This window comes from Condylura cristata, unplaced genomic scaffold, assembly GCF_000260355.1.
Source record: "Condylura cristata isolate star-nosed mole 26May11 unplaced genomic scaffold, ConCri1.0 scaffold00002, whole genome shotgun sequence".
Classification (NCBI taxonomy): domain Eukaryota; kingdom Metazoa; phylum Chordata; class Mammalia; order Eulipotyphla; family Talpidae; genus Condylura; species Condylura cristata.
In genome coordinates this window covers 1,325,512-1,339,586 of record NW_004567103.1, presented here as the reverse complement: position 1 = coordinate 1,339,586, position 14,075 = coordinate 1,325,512, and positions in this window count along the sequence as shown.

The following is a 14,075-nucleotide window of genomic DNA, read 5'->3' as shown; positions in this document are numbered from 1 at the left end:
CCGTTTCCTCTGCCCGTTTCCCCCCAGCCTGTTGTTTCAGGGGGCCCCTCGGTCCGCCTGGCAGGGCCTGTCCACCTTCCTGATCGTCATTTTCCCAGGGCGCCGGACTCGAACTGCTCCCGGCCAGCCCGTCCGCTGTGTCTGTCGGCATTTCCTCCTGCGATCGGCCACGGTGGGGCCATCTCTTGCACCTTGTGTTTTTATGCAGCGTAAAACCACAGTGGGCCCGGTGCCAAGGCTACACCCTCTGCCCTAGTTCCGAGGGTCCTCCCAAGGGGCCTGCAGCTGCCGGCGCCCCGCACAGCCCCCGTCGGGCAGCAGCCCCGCGAGCCCGCGCGAGCCCCGGCTCTCTCCAGGCCTGTTTCTTTCATCACTGAGGTGGGCCGTGGGGGGAAGTTACAGGAGACTGGGCCCTTGGCACCCACCTTGTCCTGCGCCCTCGGACCTCACACTTAGGGCGGACGAGTGTTCGCGGCAGGACAGAGGCCTGTCAGCGACCCCCAGCCCCCCCACACACACCCCAGGGGCCTGTTCCCCACTGACCCTCCGAGAGGGCAGCCAGCCTCACAGCCCCAACATCTGGGGGGTTCGGGCCTTGGGCCGGAGAGTGTCCCGTGGCGGTCAGCAGAGGTGCTCCCGGGGCCGGCTGTCCAGACAGGCCCGCGCAGCTCATTCCCGGGGCCCGCACTGCGGAGGCCGCCACGGGTGGGCACGGGCGTCCGGGTCTGTCTGGCAGGTTTCCCAGGAGCCGGGAGAGCCCGGCGCTCCCCTTCGTCCCCGGGGGCCGGGACGGGGTGCCGGGAACGCAGGGGCTCTCGGACGTGAAGCTTCCCCGCATCACCCCTTATTGTACTTGGGGCAGAGACCGTGGAGCCACGGGGAGAACAGAGGGAGCCTGAGCACCCGCTTTCCTGGCGTGAAGGACCAGCTGCCCGTTTGTGGCCAGGCGAGGCCTGAAGCGGCCCCGGTGGGGAACGGTCAGCCCTTGCGGGGCCCCGCGGTGCGTGGTGCGAGCCGCCCGCGTCCTGTCTGGGGAGGAAGCCAGAGGCCGAACAGCCACATCACCCAGAAGGGCATCAGCGCCCGTCACGCCGTCGCTCCGCGGGTCGCCCCCCCCAGCTGGGTGCCTCTCGCCCTGCCTCCTCGCTGTCCGCGGGGCCCCTCGCTCCCTCCCCGCCCGCAGGGTGCTGCTCGTTCCGGGGACTCGGCCTGGCGGGCTGGCGGGGCCCTGGGCGCCTCCCGCTGCAGGTGTTGGGGGCCCCGGGCGGAGCGTCGGAGGCCCGGTGAGAGCGAGGGCCGCGAGGTGGTTCCCGAGTGGACGCTCCCGGCTGGCCTCCGGGCGTCCTGCGGGCCACGGGGCGGCACGGTTGCCCACCAGAGCGCGACTGCATTCCCTGTGCCGGAGTGGACAGCGGGCTCCCGGCCCGAGGTCAGCGGTTGCATCTCCCGTGGAGAGAGCCAGCGCTGGGGCTGACCCGTGGCGACCGGGCGCCCGCACCTTTGGGGTCTGCGGTCTGGCGTTGCTTGTTGGAAGTCACCCTGGGCTCCGCGGTCCCCCCAGAGCTGACTTCACTTTCCTCCCTTTCCGCTTGCCCGTGTCACCGAGGTCCTGCAGCGCGGTGGGCTGTGTCCCCCAACCTCGGGCCCGGGGCGTCGGACCCCTGCCGTGGAGACCGAGCGAGGGCCCAGCGGCTGCGCAGAGGGTGGGCGTGGCCCGGTGACGGCGCTGTCGGTCAGGGCCACGAGCCCCGACGAGCTCGCTTCTCCCTGTGGGCTTCTCTCCGCGGAAAGAGGGTGTCCCGCTGGCAGGCGGCTTTAGCTAAAGTGAGAAGTGGGGCGCTTTCCACCCCCAGCACAGCGCCTCCCACGATTCTGGAAGTCTCAAGCCACAGAAAGCCCAGTCTCAGTCCTGGAGCCGCAGGGCGTCCGTTGCCGGGCACCCAGCACGTGGGAGGGGGCCCCCTGCGCGCCCCGCGGGGCCCAGAGGATCGCGGCCTGTGCCAGCCCCCACACCCCCGCCTCTGCCGCTTTTCCGACTCGTAGGGCGGGAGTTGGGCTCGGGGACCCAGGCTCAGTCCTGCCACGGCCCCCGGCCCCCGGCGCGGCCGAGACACTGAGCGACCGAGGAAGCCCTGGGGGGACGGGGCTGAGGCCGCTGCCCGGGCCTTCTGGGTGCCAGCGGCCCCCCACTGTGGTGGCCCTGGTCGCTGGGTTGGATGCTGGGGAGACTGGTGTGACTGGTGCGGCTCCCACGGGCCACGGGGACGTTTCTAGAAGGCTCGTTTAGATCTGGGTGGCGACGTGCGTTGGGCGGTAGTTGGGGTGTCCGGCCGGGGGCTCCCAGGGAGGGGTGTGGGTCCCACACCCGCCGCAGCCAGAGACCCGTGGGCGGAGGGACAGACGACCGCCCTGAGCCCGGGACGCAGCTGCAAAGGCTTATTTTTCTATTAGGAAACAGCCCGCTGACATCTGGGGCAGGTCAGCCGCCGCTTCCGGGGCCATCTTGTTCCATCTTGACGCCGACCCCTCAGAGACGGCCTCTGTCCCCCGTGTCCATCTTCTGACACCGGGTTCCTCAAGGGCTGTCGGGGTGCAGTGCCGCTCCTATGCCGGTTGGGGCATGGCGGGAGGGGGGTGAGAATGCGTGCTTGTCCCCATGGCCCCCCGGGCAGGCCCCGAGGGCGTCAGAGCCCGTCCGGAGGTGCTCCGGGCCCGGGCGGGGCGCCCCAGGGACCCCGGAGTGTGGCTCGTGCGTTGGGCGTGGGCACCTGGTTTCCTGGCACCCTCAGACCCGGTCGGGCCCTCGGGCTGGGAAGGGGCCTGCGCGTGCGGTGTCCCCGAGCCCGAGTGTGGGCCGGATGTCCAGGCTCCCCGGACACGAGGTCAGTCAGGAAGAGCTGCGGGCGCCGCCGCTGGCCCCGTGTCTACTCTGGGGCGCCTTCTGCAGCAGAGCAGTGGCTTTTAATTTCTAGCTCGGGTTAATTTATGGGGTTTCCCAGGCAACAGAATGCAGAAATGAGGCCGGCCGTCAGGCTTGGCTTCGCAGTCAGCAAGCGCCCTGTGATTGGAGGGGGACTGTTGCCTGGAAAAGGCGGAAATAAGCACCACCGGACGGTGGGGGGGAGGGGCGAGAGGGCCCTGGCGCGGCCGCCTCGCCCCTCCCCGGTGCCCTCCCGGGAGGCCCGCGGGTGCTGCCAGCCTCCCCCCCACCCTGGCAAGCGGAGCGCAGCACAGTCAACGTGGAGAGGGGGGCAGGGTGTCAGCCGACTCAGACCCGCGGGTAGTTTCAGCTCGGTGAAACGTCCAGGAAGGGTGACTTGGTTTTTGGGCAACTTTTACCCAGTTTCATTCTCTCTGGTTACGGGCATATTTGGGTTTATTTCCGTCCTCTTACATTGTCCCAGGTTCTTTTGCCCCCGTTTCATCTCCTGTGTCCCCCCTTGCCCCCGCCCATTCAGCGACGGCCGTCACCCTCCCTCTCCCCCTGCCTCCCGCCCTCCTCCCACGGGTCCGTCCGTCGCAGAGAGGCTCACTGGGGGGTGTCGGGGGGAACAGCGTGCGCCCCGCAAGCCCCGGCCACGTGACCGCTGGCGCGGCTGGGCTCCTCGTCGGCGCTGGCCACAGCCTGTCCGGGCCGGGCCGGCTCACGCTCTGGGGTTGCGCGGGAGAGGGCAGGAAGGCGCGTTGGGAAGACGCACGCCAGCCGTCTGCGTCCAGTGCTGTTTCTGACGTCCTCTGGCCCCGTCGTGACAGAGGACACGTGCAGGCGCTGGTCTGGCCGGCGGCCCGCGTGTGCAGGGAGCTGGTGCGGGGACGGGCCGCGCGGACTTCAGCTCGGGGGACGCAGCCGGGGACTGCGGCAGAGGCGCCGTCTGTGAGCGAACACGCCCGGGGGGGCGGGGGTGGGGGGCCCAGCCGTGGCGGGGCGCATGTCTGCCCGTCGGGTTGCAGGGGCAGTTGGGAAGTGTGACTGGCCGAGCGGCTCGAGTGCTCCAACCCTGGAGTTTTAATTCTGGGAACCGGAGCAGGAACACCAGATTCTCGCCACCATCTTGTTCCAGAAAGGACAGGAAGCTGCTCTCGGGGAAGCAGCTCACGTCACACGGGGCGTCTTCCGGCGTGAGGTGCTCAGGCTTTGGGGCGCCCTCCTTGCTCCTTCTCTCCGTGGCTGTGTAATTGGGAACAAACAGAGCGGAGCCGGCCATTAGCTCATCCCGGAGGGGTCAGTCTGCCTCTTTCCCGAGCATCCCTGGGCGGGGCGGGGGCGGGCGACCAGCCAGAACGCGTCTGTGCTCGGCCAGCTGACCTGCTGTGAGCTCGTGCCGCTGGGGCCGCCAGCCGGGCAGCCCGTGCCCAGCGGGCCTGGCCTCAGGGGCCAGCCAGCCCCCAGCCTCTGCCCAGCGCAGGCCGAGGCACTGCTCCCCGAGGCTCCCCGGGGCTCACACACCCTCCCGGGGCCACACGCGCCCTGCTGGGGTGGGGCGGGAGCCCGAGTCCACCTTTGGAGGCCGCGTTGCTCCGCAGGGGCCGGCGCCCGAGCTCGGAGGCTCCCCGCGGAGGAAAGGCAGCAGGCAGGGAAGAGATGAGAGGCGTCGGGGCGCCCCGCTCAGCCGCCTCCCCTCTCCGCCCTGGGCGCCGCTCTTGCCCAGCTCCCCAGTCTCCCCGCCTGGGTCCTCCCAGCGTGCTGTCTAGGTAGGACATCTCCGCAGGGAAGCATGGCGGGGAGGAGCAGGGGGCCGCCCGGGCTCCCCCAGAGGCGGGTGTGAGGAGACGGAACCCTCGTTCCTGCTGCTCAGAGCTCGACAGAATTTAGAAAGTCGGGCCGCGCTCAGGATGGAACCAGAGGGGCCTTGATGGCAGTGCACGCCAGGCCCGGGAAAGGCCGCTCGGGACCCCAGTGGACACCAGCTCCGAGGGGCCAGGCGCTGGTGGGGGCGGGGCTCACTCGTGGTGCCCTGTGCTGGCCCTCCCCTGCCTCGGGCACCTGACCCCTGGCTTAGCGTCCTGCATGCGCCTTGGTCCCTGGGTGCTGGGTTGCTCCCCAGGGACGCCCTGCCGCCCGCAGCACGATAACGGAGCTGGAGACAGCCTCGGGGCACGCGGTGCCCGCTGGCCTAAAGCGGGGTACTGCCTGGCCCGGTGCCGGTGAGACCTGCATTCAGGGGCGCGTCCCTGCCCCGCGCAGCAGCGGTCTGTCACCAGCCCGGGTCAGCCTCGGGGTCCGCCTGGGCCCAGTGGAGCTACAGGGCCTCTGGGCAGTGCCAGTGATGGGCGCTGGCCAGGCGGTGGCCCCCCAGCCAGGGCCGGACTGGGGACAGGCTGGGGGCCTTGCGCTTGACTCTCCCTCTGGGTCTTGTTTGAGCTTCGCGTAGGCAGAGGGTCTCGGAGGTGCGGGTGACCCTGCGCCTCTGGCGGCCGGCCAGGGGCCTTTCACATGGGCAAGGCCTCTGTGCCCCGCGTCTCCGTGGCTGGGCTTTGCCTTCATCCCGGCGCCCAGCAAACTGGGAGAGGAAATGACTTTGTGCCTGAATGTGTGCTTCAGACAAAGCCCTTTCATGAATAAAGACTATTAATGCCAGGCCCAGAGTGACAGCCCTCTGCCCCCTGTTTTGGCTCCTGAAATGTTCATTAACCATGATTTGGCTCTTCCCTGGCAGCTCGCGGCCTGTCTGCACCTTGTCTCCTTGCTGAGTGTTGTCTGATTTTCTTAGGGAGCCACTGTCACCTTTCTGTTGTAAATACAAATCATTTCTCATGGTCCACAGCTGACCTTTAACTCTTTCATTTTTTTTTCAGAGAATTTTTTTTTTAAAGATGTATTTATTTGTGCATACAGAACTGGGGTACAGGTCATTGGTGCAGGGGCGGTGAGAGGCTTCACCAGAGACAGAGCAGGGAGCAGAAAAGGCCGACGCACGAAGTCCACTGCTGAGGGGAGCAGTGGGCGGATCAGGAGAGGGCTGCCGCGCCCTGGGGGTCCCTCCCTGGCCGGGATCGAACTCGCGCTGAGGCGGCTGCGGCAGCCTGCTGTTCTGCGTCCTAGCCCGCTGCGCCACAGGGAGGCCCTAACTGCCTCTTTTTTTTTTTTTTTTTTTGATAATAGTTCATTTCCCATCATTTTGTGCCCCTCCCCAGCTCAGCTGCAATCCCCGTGGGCTTCCCACCACCAAGTCACCCTGTGCCATCACCACAGTCCAGTGCATTTCCCTCCCCCCCCACTGTTTTTGACCCCACTCCCTGCTCCACCCCCACAAAATGTCTCTGGTCTATAGCTGATCATTACTATGATTATTTCCCCTGGTCCATTATGCTCCTGCTATGAGTGAAACCATCTGGTATTTTCCTTTTCTTTCTGGCTCATTTCCCTAAGCATGATCCCTTCCAGCTCCATCCCTGTTTCTGCAAAAGGCATGTGTGTTTTTTTTTATCACTGAGTAATATTCCACTGAGCCTACGGGCCACATCTTTTTCATCCAGTCACCCACAGTGGGCATCTGGGCTGTTTCCATGTCTTTCCAATTGTGAATAAAGCAGCAGTAAACATGGGGGTGCAGGTGTCTTTTGATTCAGTGTTTTTGTGTCTTTGGGGTAGATCTCTAGGAGTGGGATTGCCAGGTCGAAGGGAAGCTCCATGTTCAGCCCTGACTGCCTCATTTTTTTCTTTTCTTTCTTTTTTTTTTTTTTTTTTAAAGATTTTTATTTATTTATTCATACAGAACTGGGGTACAGGCCAGAGGCTCAGGGGCGGCGAGAGGCTTCACCAGAGACAGAGTGGGGAGCAGAACAGGCAGATCGATGAAGCACACTGCTGAGGGAAGCAGCGGGCGGGTCAGGAGAGGTCTGGCTCGCCATGTGGTCTCCTCCGGGGCAGGCGAGAATCGAACTCATGCGGAAGTGGCTTCAGATTCTCAGTGCTGTGCTTTAACCCGCTGCACCACCAGGGAGGGCCCATTTTTTTCTTTTTTAAAGATTTATTTATTTATGGATACAGAACTGGGTATAGGCCAATGGTGAGAGGATTCACCACACACAGAGTGGGGAGCAGAACAGGCAGATCGACGAAGCACACTGCTGAGGGGAGCAGCGGGGGGGTCAGGAGAGGTTTTGCCGCGCCCTGGGGTCACCTCCGGGGCAGGCGGGGATCGAACTCATGCGGAAGTGGCTTTAGCTTCTCAGTGCGGTGCTGTAACCCACTGCGCCCCCAGGGAGGGCCTGACTGCCTCATTTTTAATGAGACGTGTTTAGTTTGCTGGGGTCCAGCTCCTCCGTATTTGGCATCGAGCCTTCTTACCTCCCGGTCTGCAGTCAACGCTGGGTCCCGCCTTGAACGGTGTGCAGCGCATTTTCTGCTGGCCGGGATGAGCCCCCATGTCGGTCGCCGCCCTGGCAGCCGTGTGTCGGCACCTGCGTTTCTGCGTCCCGGCCTCGTCATCATGGCCTGTGGCGGGCCAGCGAGACCCGGGCTGTCGCGGACACGCTGCCGCCGCCCGAAACCTGCTCCCGTTGGGCACATAGGCCGCGTGGCAGGCTCCCTCCTGGCATGACACTGCCCGTGGGCGCGAGCTGGGCGCGCTGTCCCGAGGGCGGCGTCTGGGCCATTCAGCACAGAGCCAGGGCTCACCCCTGAGCCGCGTGGCCCCTCTGCCCTGCCCGGGGCCGGCTCACTTCTTTGCTGATTTGCCCCTCTTGCGCACCCCGACCCCACCACCGTGAGGGCTGCTGGACAGTGCAGGCCTCTGTCCGCAGCTTGGGCCTGATCAGATAATAAAATGCGGCTCAGCTCGGGCAAGGGGAGGGGGTGCGGCGCAGTTACATGGAGAAGGCGGGAGCCTGTGTTGCTTGGCCAGTGGCTTGGGCAGGGTGGTAACCTCCGGCGCCCCGCGGAGACCGTCAGGGCGGGGCGCGCTCCCGTCCCCAGGGCTGCGGCCGGGCCAGTGTGCGAAGCTCGCCCCAGTGGCGTGGAAGGTCTAGTCACAGGCCGGGGACAGCAGGGGAGGGCCGGGCGGACACGGCGGAGCCCCTTGGTCTGCTGGACAGAGAAGCGTCTGAGGGACTGGGAAGGCCGGTGCGTAGTGAATCTGTAGCGGGAAGTTCTGGAAAGACAGCAGGGAAGGTTGTGGGCAGAAAATGGGCTGCCAGAGGCCAAGCTCGGGGGCGGCTAGTCTTGGGAAAATCAAGGGTGTGGGTGGGAGGAGGCCCTGGGAAAGCGGGAAGAGCAGGCCTGCGGGCCGGGGTCAGGGTGACGCAGCCGGCGCCGGGCTCCGGTGGCTGTGCCGGGAGAAGGGGCGCCTGGGGTGTCTGAGGCCCCGTGCTGATATCCCTCGCGCCCGGCCACCCACATGGGGTTGGGGGCGGGGAGCAGGCGTGCCAGGGCGGCCTCTGCAGGACACTGTCCGCTCTCCAGGCCTGGGCAGCGCGTGGCGTCCAGACCCCCTCCCCGGCGCCAGGGTGCCAGGCGGGGAACCGCGCGTCAGCCTCGCGGACCCACTGGCCTTCCTGCACGTGCTTCTCCGCCTTCCTGGAAGAGTCTGGGTCGGCGGGGGCTTCAAGGAGGTCGCCATGGCACAGCTTTTGGGGATGAAGCTCAGTCGAGGCCAGCTGTCTTGGCTGGAGACCACGCCCCGGCCCAGAAGCCAGGGTCTTCGGCTGCAGAGACCCCCTCCCCTCGCCCCACCCCCCGCACTGGCTGCCGGCTGCTGGGGACCCCGCGTGGGCAGCGGGCTGCTGCCACCTTACTGTGTCCGAGCCGAGCCTGGTGACCGATGTCTCAAATGCTCAGGACAAATTGTAACCATGGGGTGGCTACTGCCACCCCAGTGACACCCTGGGGCCCCCCAGTGACACCCTGGCTAATAAAGGCAGGAGGGGTCACCTGGCTCCCACTCCCCAGAGGGCCCTGCAGTCAAGTTGCTCCTGCGTTTAGAGAAAGTCAAACCCTCAGCTGCCAAGTACTGACAAAGATTGCCCGGTGTCTGCCGCCGCCCCGGGCCCCACGGGTGTGCCAGTGGGAACCCGTGGCAGAGGCTTCTCCGCGGCGAGCTGTGTGAGGAGCTGACGCCACGCCAGGGCCTTGAGGTGACTTCCATGGAAGTCCGGAGTCTCCGGGCAGTGACCCGCACTGAGACGCCAGGTGTGGGTAAACCCCGCTCAGTCCCTTGTCTGCGTGTGGCGTTTGCTTCCGGCCCAGCAGTGTGTTTGGGTACACTGCTTGTGGGGGGCCTTTCTGGTGGGTCCTGCGGAGGAAGTGCGCCCCGCTGCGCCTGGTTCCTGGCGTGCTCGACGGGACGGTGAGGCCACTGGGAGCGTGTCCACCCATTTCCTCCCACCAGCCCCGGGCCCCACTGCGCCCGCCTGGCGCCGCTCCACGTGGGCCCTTCTGATGCCTCAGCTGGGCCTCCACGGGCCGGGCCGGCGAGGGAGGGCTGCACCCTGGCGCTGGCCACCGCCGTGCTGGCTGTGGGGGACCACAGATGGCGCCTGTGTGGCCCTCACGCCTCTCGGCGCCGGTGTTGATTTCCGTGAAGGGACGGTCCACTTTGCCTTTCATCTGGTCACCTTTGCCTGACACTTAGCAAACCGGCCAGCAAGAAATTTCTGGCATTTTTCTTTGTGGGTTAAAATCTGTACATAAGCTGACACTGGTGCGTCCTAAAAACCTCCAGACTCCTCCTCGGGTTGTGTCACGCACCTGTCACTTACGTCTCCCGGTGGCTTCCGTGAGGACCCTGTGCGCGGGAGCAGCCGTGTGAGCTTGTCGCCGTGACCGAGAATGGAGTGACACGGGGGCGGGGTGAGAAGCCCGTGGCCGCCTGCCCGGCCCACGCGGCTCCGCGGCCCGGGACGGGTGAGTGCTGAGCGCAGGGAGGTCCTGCTTGGCCGGCGCTGGGCGCTGGGCGCTGGCCCGGCCTCCACACGCCGCCAGGCTTAGAGTGTTTTCGGATTACAGATAACATTGTTTTGCGAATTAAGTAGCGAATGTTGGCAAAACTTGATGTTTCTCCTTCCTAGTGTTTCCATCCCGCCTCGGTGCTCAGGGATTGCAACTGCTTGTAACAGGTGACTTGTGTGTGGCAGCATGGAGCAGGGGTGGGGAGGGAGGGGGCACCCCACGGCTGCTTTTCCCACTTGGGGGTCGGGTCACTGGGAATAATCGCTCCCTGCCCCCGAGTGATCCGGACGCGTCAGTAACAGCCGTAGAGGCTGAACTCAGTGGTTGAAGTAGTCAGATAGCAAGTGGCTGAGACGACACGGGGTCACCTGTGCCCACAGGTGTCTCGCTGTCCTGGGGAGCACGGCCTCTTCCCTGGGACACGCCTGGCCTCGCATGCCCCCTTGGCTGTCCCTGGGGGCCCTGCGGCCAGGAGGGAGGCGGCAGGCCAGCGCCGCCCCGCGTGAAGGGCAGGCACCTTCCCTGTGCAGCCCCTTGAGCTCGAAACTCACCCTCCGCCCTCCTCTGCCCGCGCACCTTTCCCCAGGTTGCACGTTGTCCCGGGTGCTGGCTGTTGAGGACACTTGTCCGTCTTGGTCCCCGCCACAGAGCCAGGGCCTGGGTGTGACCCGCTGTGTGCCCACCTGCTGGCAACAGAGGCCCGCGGGGGCATCCTGCCAAGGCAGGCATACTGTCCACCTACCCTGGCTGAGGGTCTGGTTCGCCCTGCACAGGTGTCCCCGACGGCACCTCTGTCCACCTGTCATCTGCCCGGGACCTCATGGGTGGCGTTCCGGGAGGCCCCTTGTGGCGGACACCCAGCTGGACTGGGTGCCACAGGGGTCACCCCCAACCGCCCAGCTCTCAAGGCCCCGCTGCCCCCACCCCCACCCCCCAGGGCCAGTGGGATGGGGAAGGAAGCCCTTTGGTCAGGCCGCCGTGGCTGTCAGGCCTGGGCCTGTCGTTCTCCTGCAGGACCAGGGCAGGGCGCGAGGTCCCCATCGGCGCCCTGGGCCTCTGGCTGAGATGGAGGCCGATGGCGCTCAGCCCTGCCGGCTGTCCCTGGGGGACAGTGCCGCGTCTGCAGGGCAGCGGTGTCCTCTGGGTCCGGGAGCTGCAGGCCAGAGGCAAGAGCTCAGCGGCCACTGTGGACTTGCAGGGCAGGAATGTCCTGACTCTGGTGCTTCTGGGCCTCCGAGGGCTCCTTGTGATCTGTGTCCCACCCTCAACTTACAAAATGAGGAAAGCGGGCCCCGCTGACTGGTCCCCAGTCCCCGACGCCACGTCAGCCTGCGGCACCGAGCATCCCGGGAGAGCTTAGCGCAGACGCCCGCCTGCGTGCTGACCCGGCCCGTCTTGCACCAGAGGCAAACCAGAAGGTTGGGAGAGGACGTGTCTTCCTCTTTGCTGCCAGCCCGCCTTGAGGGTCCTGCAGGCCTGGCCAGCGCAAGTCACTGCTGGGCTCTTCTGCACCGTCGTCCTGCTCAGTCGGATTGCTGAGGCAGGTGGTGCTGGGTCAGCCTGAGCCCAGGGCCCAGCTCGCACGCCCCGCCCGGGTGACCCCTGCCCGGGTGACCAGTGCACTGCTGGAGGGGGACTGTTGGCCGTGCGAAACAGCCCAGGACGGGGAAGTTCCGGATGGGGGCCAGAGGGGCTTGGGCCCTCGCAGCAGGAGAGCAGCTGCTGGGTGGAAATGGTGGGGCGCCCTGTCTGCGCCCCTCTCAGGCGGGGTCCCCGTAGCAGAGGCTTTGAGCTTTTGCTGGAGCCCTGGGAGCCAGGACGGCTCTGATTTTTTAAAGCCCCAAGTCTTGATTGACCTGCGGGCAGGAGAAAGTTCAGGGAGGGACATGCAGAGGCCGAGGTTGGGGCGCTCCAGGAGCACAAAGCCCGCGCCCGGGGCTCCTGCCCCAGAGGCGGGTCTGGCCAGCAGAGGGGACCGGTTTGGAGGGACAGCTCCTGTCTGAGCCGGCCTCCTCCCTGGGAAGAGCCCAAGTCCCCAGGGTGGCGGGGAGAGGCCCTTTCCGCTCGAGCCCCAGGCGGGCCCAGGCCGGGAGGGGGCCTCCCCGCGGATGGATGTGGGCAGCGGCTGCCTTCTGGAGAGCCGGCGAGCACGGGAGGTGGTGAGGGCCAGCTGGGCCAGAGGCGCCCTCTTTCTGTGTCATCAGGAGTCAGTGTCATCTGAGGTGGATCAAATGGAATCTTCTACTCCAGGCCTGCATCCTCGTCTGCGAGCTGCAAATCCCGGCCTGGATCCTCGGCAGCCAGGACCGGCGGGGAGACCCCAGCCGCCGGGCCCTGTCTCAGGCTGGGGCGGTTTCCTCCTGAGGGGCCCCAGGGCTGCCCCGCGTGACGAGAGGTACTTGGAGGCCTTACTGGAGGCCGGCCTACCCCACCCTGAACCCCCAGCTCGGCTGTCGGCGTCTGACAGTGGGCCGGCCCCAGGCGCAGGGCTGGCCCGACCCTCCTGCTGGCCCTCGCCCCGCCTGCTGGCCTCCCTGAGCTCTGCGGGGTGGCTGACCTCGCCCAGCTGCGGCTGCAGGATCTTACACTGTGACCAAGTCGGGCGTCCCCACACGCCGTGCGGGGCGCTCCTGACTGCACGCCAGCAGCAGGCAGCGGTTTTTGTTAGGAGCGCGTGGTTTCTTGAGGCGGGCCCCCGCCTCCTGGCTGCCCGGGCGGGCGATGCCCGGTGCCCAGGACGTGAGAGAGGAACACGCGAGCAAAAGGGAAAGTGAAGCCACAAGCGAGTGATGAAACCTGCCGAGCTGTTGGGGTGCTGTCTGCATTCAAGTGCGGTGATAGTCACACCTGTTTTCATGCTTAGGATTGGACAGGAGAAAGGGCCTTGGAGCATGGGACTGGGCACAGGACCCCAAGTTCGGCTCTTCGCTGTGAGCGGTGCACCCCGGGGGAGGCACCCTGGCAGGGCACAGTCCTCGTGTCTAGTCAACAGGGACTTTCTGTTGAGGCTGAAAAGACAAGACTCCTGGGTCCTGGGCCCTGCAGAGTGGACACGTGAGGGCCCCGCTGCTGAGCGCGCTGTGGCAGGGGCAGGTGGGTGTGGCGGCGGCTGGACGGCCGGCCGGCCGGGCCGCTGGGGCCAGGTGTGACCAGAGTGCCGTGCATAGGTGGCTTTGAGAGCAGCCTCGCCGGGGGCGCGCCGGGGCCCGGCGGGAGGAGGGACAGCGTGGGCAGCCCCGTGACACACGCCCGCTTTCGCTGCCGCAGACGCCCTCTGTGTGTTCATGCGTTTTCAAACAAACAAACGGACCTAACACCGATCTGTGTCGTTGCACCTGGACATTTCGCTTCATCTGGGAAACTGCATTTCCTGGCCCCTCGGAGCCTGCATGATGCACCTGTATCGTGGCCTTTGCAGGTGCCATCTTGACGTGTTAAAAGAGTAGAAGTGAAACTGATTCGTGGCCCGAAGGTTCGGCCGCTGGGTGGTCCCTGACGCTTTGGGGGGGCTTTCGGACAGGCGGGCTGCATGCTCTGCCCGCACGCACTGCTCTGCCGCTCAGCTGCCGTGTCGGATGCGGCAGCCTGAAGGGCTGGTGGCTGCAGGCCAGGAGGTCGCGGGCGGGGGGTCACCAGCTGGTAGCTGCCCTTCTGCAGAGCGCCTGGCACGGGAGTCTCTGTCTTAGCGAACCGTGTTGACGCCGGAATGCTGAGTTCATCCTGTTTCTTCCTCCCCATTTTACAGAGTTGGAGACTGAGGTGGGCAGGGGGCCAGCGGGCTCCTCCCTCCCTGCCTCACCCCTCTCTGCCTGTCCCGGGCAGCAGGCTCTTGAGCCTGTCCCCACACCTGAATCCTTCCGAAGCATCACTTGAGCTCAGAGGCTGTGGGGTTCTTCATCCGCAGCAGGGGTGTGAAAGCACCCACCCTCACAGGGGCAGGCCTGGTCCCCCTTTGTTCTCCTGTTGGCGTGTTCTGGGCGCAGTTGGGGCCAGCGAGCGCCCAGCCGCCCTGTTGCACGCGCGCGAGGGCACCCTCGCTAGTTAGGAGCGCGGCTCCGGCCTTGCCAGGACAAAGCAGCCCCAGCGGGCTCTGGAGAAGGGTCGCCCTCGCCCTGGCCTGGGAGCCTGGCCCTGGGCGGCTCCGGTCCGCGCGGCGGCGATCCGGCCCGGCGCTTCGTCCTGCCCG